Genomic DNA, 7281 nt, shown 5'->3' with positions numbered 1-7281 from the left:
ATTGTGTTTGCATCAAAATACGTTCAATAATGCTGAGCAGGAACAGCAATAGAGGTTAAAAGTAACTCCAATTCATGGACTAGGAACAGGATGAGAAGGGAGATAATTTATAGCCAACTGGCAGCTGCAAGGTAGTGAATTGATAAGGCCACAGTCACAGACCTTTTTTTTTTTATTGTCTGAAGTTTTACATATGTCTCCTTTTCCCCCAATTGACCCTCCCCCAAGCCATTCCCTCCCAGGGCAAGCCCCCACTGCCCCAGTGTCTGTGTCCATTGGTTATGCTAATATGCATTCATACAAGTCCTTTGGTTGATCTCTAACCCCCCACTTCCCTACCATTTGTCTCAGTGACAGACCTTTAATTGATGGCTCTACCATCTGTAAAGAAACCATGTGTAAATAAGAATAGTTTGGGTGCAGAGTTCAATGTGACTGTGATTGTGTCATAGAAAAAGATGGAAAAAATCAATTTAATCCTCATAGTTTATGTTGCTCAGTCTCCTAGTTGAGAATGTTTTCTCTGTGATGGCTTAATGAATACTTCATTTTTATGACTTAAGAGGAGAAGCTTCTAAAACAATGTGATAACGATAGCATCACAAACCTCTACCTAACAATTATTCTGTGCTGGCACATTCTAGTCAAGTCTCTCAAGCAAGCAAAGAAACAACAATCATAAAAATGATCTGTATGCACTTGTGTGGACTTGCTTCTGCCGTGTGTCCACATTTTTTTTTTTTAGCTCAGATTGTATTAGAATTCTGGTACCAAAGGTCCTACCTTTTCAGGTGTATCTCATGTGGCATGTCTGCAGTGATTCAGATTGAGGATTATGACCTGCTTAATTTGTCCCCGTTGGTAAGATCACCACATGAATATCTGGTAATTGGAAAGGATTGAGCAGTTTCACAAACACCAGAAAGTGTGTGACATCTGCTAGTTTGAAGGAATTGGGAGGAGAAAGCATTAGGTCACCTCTCACAATCCATGTTAATACACTGGGCTAAATACTTTATGATAATGTAAAATCCTTTGTGTTTCCTGGTTAAAAATTAAACTGATTCTTTCAGCTTCTGGTTGTGTGAATGGGCAAATGGCCTCAGTTTCACCATTTATAATATGGGGATAACATTAACTACTTCATATGATTTATAAGAAGCCCAAATAAAATAATATCTGCAAAGCAATGGCATAATTTCTGTCGATAATAAATGTGAAATATATGTTAGCTACTGCTGAATCATTGCTCAGTTGTAAATGGAACCTGATCCAAATAGTTTTGCTATTTCAAATGTTGTCATATTTACCTACACTCAAAATTATTTACTTAGGATAAATTCATATCAGTCGAATAAATGGCATAAACATTTTAAAGGCTTGACTTAGATGCTTTTTTAGACTACTTATATCTATTTGCTCCCACACTAACACTGCAGAGTACTGGTCATCTGGCTCCATCCTTGAGAGCACTGTGTATTATCTTTTATAACTGCACTAATGAAATAGGCAAGTAATACTTCATTTAAATGTGGATTTTGTTGGTTACCTAGTGACACTGAATATTTGTTCATATGTTTGCTTTCTTTTGTGAATTGTCTGCCCATCAATCAACACATCATGTGCCACTTGTGTGCCAGACACTGCTAGATATATCATGGAAACAAATTTATGTCAAGATAGACATAATCCAAACTATAATAACACACTATTTATTGAAGGTGTTCCTCATGTTAATACACTGGGCTAAATCTTTTATGATAATGTAAAATCCTTTGTGTTTCCTGGTTAAAAATTAAACTCCTCTGGTTAATCTGAAGTCTGTTTTGCAATTTCCTTATTTTGACCACATTTTTCAGAGTTGAGGATGCTATGTTTACATATTCTGCACAAGTAAACTGCTGTGGTATGAATTTAAATTTCACACACATACATAAAACAGAGATGGGGGGATGAAATCACTGTAAAAGGTATAGAGAAGTGATGAATCAATAACATTTGGGTGGCCAGAAAAAGCTGAAGAATATATAAGCCATATAAACCAAACCGAACAATTTTAGCATGTGTAAAGCAGGTGCACTTGATCCAAATTAAGGTGATGTTTTTGAATCCCCATGTTGAAAATCCTGTCCTACATTTGACAACTTGAGTGGAAACATCTTGTGGTAGGCACCCACCCATCTGCACACCCATTGTTCAGTTATATCCTATATTAAAAGATCAACTTTGTTTTGACAACTGCACAGTGGCATCTTCCTTGCCTGTGTAGGTGAATTAGAGCAGTCCAATGGCAGGTAGAGGTGAAAAAGTTTTTCCTTGCTTGCAATGGTGGGTACAGGAGTCCCCAACATCTTACAGTACTTTCAGAAAGTTGTTATTCTCAGGGGTGTTTACATCACCTTCTGGCTTACTGGAACTTTCCCGTTTAGCAGTGTATTATTTATTGCCTTCTGCAAAGTAATACACAGGAAAGAGGAAAGACTATCTCATGGTCATTCTGCCAACTCATATTTTCATTGCAATTCACAGCATTCAAATTATTTTCACATATATTATCACAATGATTCTAGTCTAGGAGGTGTTGAAAGCTGGCCCCCAAATATCATCAGCACATAATAAGACAAAGCTGAGCTTCTTGCTTTAGCATTGTCTCAAAGGGACGAAGGTAAGGGCAGAGTTTATTGAGAATTGGAAGTTTGGTTTAAGGCAAGTCTTTCAATGCATGGAAACTTCATTAGGATAAGGTAAGAATCACCATATGTCCAGAATTGGTGAAAAGAGCAAGATGAGAATTTTGAGGTGAAGGATTCAAGGAATGTTAGTGTATAAATTGTCTATTGATACTTTCTATAGAAGAGTTGATGGTTCTGTTGGCAAAGTTCTATAATAAACAATCAAACCATTTGCTTGGGCAAGACAGTCCTGAAAAAGTAAAGTAATACTAATAAACACACTGAAATAGCAATCATGTAAATGTAGCCGGTAAGTTGTGGATTAGGTTCTCAGTATCCATGCTGAGTATGCAGTAGATGGTTTTGGTTCTCATAAGAAACGTGGTCATATATCCATTTTATAGATGAGGAAACTGTGGCTTAGGAAGATTAGTTTTGGAGAGAACTAGCCCTGAGCTTTTTTTCCATCTTGTCCACTCAGCACTTGCCTCTTATGCTGTTCATCTTGCCTTTTGTCTGAAGTGTCGCTGGACATTCATGAGTTGCTACAGCAAAAGGAAATTTCAAATGGATTTTAAAGTTTAAGCCACATGGTCTCACTTGAACAAATGATAAAATGCTTGCTGAGAATAGGTTTGTGCAATGAGTCTAAGTGCACTTCAATCTATGTTTCAAAGATAATTAATGGATGAAGAATAGGGAACTGAGTCCTTACTAGAAGGTTGATGTGACATATTAATCATTAATATGGCACTGGCTGCTCTATAAATAGTATACCAGGGACAGAAATTATTTGCTGTTTTTTAAAAAATATATTTTTATTGATTTCAGAGAGGAAGGGAGAGGGAGAGAGAGCTCGAAACATCAATGATGAGAGAGAATCATTGATCGGCTGCCTCCTCCACTCCCACAACTGGGGATCAAGCCCACAACCTGGGCATGTGCCCTTGACCAGAATCAAATCTGGGACCCTTCAGTCCACAGTCCAATGCTCTATCTACTGGGCCAAACCAGTTAGGGCTATTTGCTGTTTTTGTTCTACATTTTTAATAGGGACGTCTTTAAGTGGGAACCAAGGAGGAAGGGTGAGAAAGAAAAAAACTGAGAGTGGGTCCTATTGATTCTCTCTCTCTCTCTCATCTCTCTCCTCTCTCTCTCTCTCCATCTGGATATTCTTTTTGTTCATTTTCATGTTGCTGGCTCCCCTGTTCTAATTGCCAGTCAACCTCACCCCCACCTCTTATGTGGTTCAGCTGTTTCTGTGGACATATCCTATGAAGGTAAAATGCCTCCAAAGTAAAATCACTATAAAGAGAACTGTGGTGCAGAGGAACTGTGAAAAAGTTTATTAGTGAGAACCCAAGTTTTAGTGGGGTAAATTTGGCATGGATTATTTTTTTATGAGGCCACTAAAATGTAAGCTTCAGATGTGCAGAGGTATAATTGCTTCAATACTGAATCTCTAGTGTTGAGCATATAATAGGATGCCCTGGCCAGTATTTCTAAGTGGTTAGATCATTGGCCTGTGCACCACAGTGTTGAGGGTTCATTCCCTGTTCCCAGTCGTGTTGGAGGCAACCAATCGATGTGTCTTTCTCATATCAATTTCTCTCTCCCTCTCTCTCTCTCTCTCTCTCTCTCTCTCTCTCTCTTCCCTCCCTCTCTCCATTCTACTCTCTCTTAAAAGCAATGAAAAAAATATACTTAGGTCAGGATAACAACAAAAAATTTTTTTTAAGAGTACACAATAGGCACTCAGAAACATTTGTTAAAAGAACAAATGAAGAAACAGTGGCAACAAATACTATTTAGCTTTTGAGAAAAATTTACCATGTAATTTGTTTTCTTAACTGATCCTGGATATGCTGATCAGCATGTGTCCTAATGGCAGTGGTATGTGAATCAGGTCACTAACAGTGATAGGGTTTGGTGGTGTATTTGCTCTGCTGCTACTGCTGAGAGTGCCAAGTCCTTATCTAGGTGTGGATGGAGATGGGAGAATGCAAATAGAGGCTTGGGAAAGAGAAATTCTGGATAAGAACCAGAACACATACTTTAGCAGAGACGGAAGGGACAAGCATAAAGAGGTGGTGTGACACTGGGGGAACAGAGCTAGTTTGATTGGAAACTCATTGGATTATTGACAGGTCAGCTGGTTCTGAGGTTTTCTATAAATTATGCTCTCATGTTGTTCTCCATGAAATAATTTAGCTCGGACACCAGGTCCTTTTAACAACTGATCACATCTGGAAGGGGACTTTGACTTTTGAAGGAGTATGTTATTAACTATGGCAAAACGTTTTGAACTAGTTTTGGTCATTTTTACAACTTAGCCTTCATGGCTTATAACAAAATTTTCAACTAGAGGAAAAATTCTGTTAAGTTCATAGGGAGCCAGAGGCTCAGTGGTAAGCACAGTACAACCAAAGCTTCTTGTTTTAAAAACTCATCTAAAGATATTTGCAGAAAAAAATAAAGATATTTGCAGAAGTATTATTGATTTCATTATAAAAATTAAACCCCTCAGGTGATCTAGCAAATACTTAAAAATTTTAAAGTAGGATGCTATATATTGTGCCATATATGTTTCAGTATACTTAATTCTATGTATGTGTTGAGTCTAGTTAATTTTAACAGTTATGGGACACCAAATTAAATATAAAATGAAAATATACACAAAATGCAAATACAGAAACAAATGGATAAAATTGTCAATTGCTCTGCCTTTCAAAAAAGCTTCTGTGTGGCAAGTGTACATAAAATATATTGCTACTAGTTAAAAATTTCTTTGTTCAAGGCTTGAGTAGGGATATAATCTGTTACATATACACATGAGAAGTTGAATTTTTGGAGACAGTGACTGTCATGAGCATTTTTAACCTATCTCTCTGGTATTCTACTTAAATATAATTAAAAAGTAAATTATATATTTTCATTTTATTTAAAAAAAAATAGAGTTCTGAGATTGGCAGAATAATGGAAGAACCAGTAGAATAGTATGATTTTTTTGTTAATCCTTACCTGAGGATACTTTTCCATTGATTATTGGAGAGTATGGAAGAAAGGAGGAGAGACACACAGAAACATTGATGAGAGAGAGACACATTGAGAGAGAGGCACATGTATTGGTTGCCTACGGCATGCTCCTGGACCGGGGCAAGAATAGTATGATTTAAACCACTATTTGGTAGTCATTATGTCTTTTTGAGTAAAAGAGAAAATAAAAAAGACAAGTAATTCTTCTGTTGGGAGTTTCAAGGTAACCTGATCATTTAAAAAAAATTTAGAACTGTATCAACTTAAAATGAATTTTTTTGTTGTGGGTTCCAGACCTCTAACCTTGGCCATTTTTTACTCACATTTTTAAACTAATTAAGTGAAGACCTAAAAGACATATGAAGAAAATTTAGAAATGAAGCAAAATTAGGAAAGATAGTTAGTTTTTGAGTGTTAGGTAATATGTTAGATGGTGAAATGAAGATTCAAAGATAATAGTAATAGACTGGAATTAGGAAACAAAAGCAACAAGATTAAAACTAACAGATAAATGCAAAATTTTCATTAAGTGTTCACACTTTACTTACATGGGCACAAGTTGGAGGAGACCTCAGAAGTTCTTATAAAAATGACCATGAGGATTTAATTGGCTCTAAGTTTAATACTAGCCAATAAATCTAGAAAAATATCTAAAAGCTATTATTTATTTGCCTATATAAATTACCGGAGGAATATCCTATTTTCCCTCAACCCTTCAATCTACATCTGGAGATAAGGGGTATTGTTTTGGATTCATCAGATTCTAGGACATGATTATGCCATATTTGCCAGTGGGTAGGGTCACGGTATGCTAACAGGTCAGTGCTAGGGTGTAGCTGTCTTTTTGCTCTCTCTAAAACACTGCTGAAGTGGGAAAGATCAGGGCCTACCCTCCATGGGAGATTCTCTTCTTTTCTCTTCATTCTCTGTAATCTATATAGCAGAAGTAATAAGCTGACTCAAGGCCTACTGTCTTGGAGCACCTCGAACAAACTCACTCACTTTTCTTTTTTCTTTACAGGGGGCTGGATTATGGTAAAATCCAAAATTGGGGGTAGGCAAAGTAACTTAGGAAAAGATTATGGGCCATATGGCAACATGTTCAATATGGCCCATGCTCCATGTGGCCCAGCCTAAACATCAGGGTATCTTTTGGGGAACTTGTGGTTTAAGCTCACAAAGTAATAACGATTTATTGAATTTTTCCTTTTTTTGTCTGTGTTTGTGTCTCTTTCATGAACCTTTTCAAGGAGGATATCTAGAGCAGGATACACATCTTCTTCAATTCTTTTACCATAATACTAGAAGCCCAGTGCATGAAATTCGTGCGCAGGGGGGTTCTATCAGCCCAGCCTGCACCCTCTCCAATCGGGGACCCCTTGGGGATGTCTGAATGCTGGTTTAGGCCCGATGCCACAGGAATCCCTTTCGCAATCCGGGACCACTGGCTAACTTCTCACCTGTCTGCCAGCCTGATCACCCCTAACCACTCTGCCTGATGCCCCTAACCACCTCTGACTGCCTGCCTGTTCTCCCTAACTGCTCTCCCCGGCTGGCCTGATCACCCTAACCA

Source organism: Myotis davidii, unplaced genomic scaffold (genome assembly GCF_000327345.1).
Source record: "Myotis davidii unplaced genomic scaffold, ASM32734v1 scaffold960, whole genome shotgun sequence".
Taxonomy (NCBI): domain Eukaryota; kingdom Metazoa; phylum Chordata; class Mammalia; order Chiroptera; family Vespertilionidae; genus Myotis; species Myotis davidii.
This window is presented reverse-complemented; position numbering follows the sequence as displayed.